Source organism: Triticum aestivum, chromosome 2D, assembly GCF_018294505.1.
Source record: "Triticum aestivum cultivar Chinese Spring chromosome 2D, IWGSC CS RefSeq v2.1, whole genome shotgun sequence".
Taxonomy (NCBI): Eukaryota; Viridiplantae; Streptophyta; class Magnoliopsida; order Poales; family Poaceae; genus Triticum; species Triticum aestivum.
The window spans coordinates 16,885,451-16,886,175 of NC_057799.1; positions in this window are offsets into that span (position 1 = coordinate 16,885,451).

Below are 725 nucleotides of genomic sequence, written 5' to 3' on the forward strand. Positions count from 1 at the left end.
AAGTGGGGGCGCCCCCACCCCTAGGGTTTCCAACCCTAGGCGCAGGGGGAGGCCTAAGGGGAGGCGCACCAGCCCACCAGGGGCTGGTTCCCCTCCCACTTCAGCCCATGGGGCCCTCCGGGATAGGTGGCCCCACCCGATGGACCACCGGGACCCTTCCGGTGGTCCCGGTACAATACCGGTAACCCCCGAAACTTTCCCGGTGGCCGAAACTGGACTTCCTATATATAATTCTTCACCTCCGGACCATTCCGGAACTCCTCGTGACGTCCGGGATCTCATACGGGACTCCGAACAACTTTCGGGTTACCGCATACTAATATCTCTACAACCCTAGGGTCACCGAACCTTAAGTGTGTAGACCCTACGGGTTCGGGAGACATGCAGACATGACCGAGACGACTCTCCGATCAATAACCAACAGCGGGATCTGGATACCCATGTTGGCTCCCACATGTTCCACGATGATCTCATCGGATGAACCACGATGTCGAGGATTCAATCAATCCCGTATACAATTCCCTTTGTCAATCGGTACGTTACTTGCCCGAGATTCGATCGTCGGTATCCCAATACCTCGTTCAATCTTGTTACCGGCAAGTCACTTTACTCGTACCATAATGCATGATCCCGTGACCAACCACTTGGTCACTTTGAGCCATTTTGATGATGCATTACCGAGTGGGCCCAGAGATACCTCTCCGTCAAACGGAGTGACAAATCCC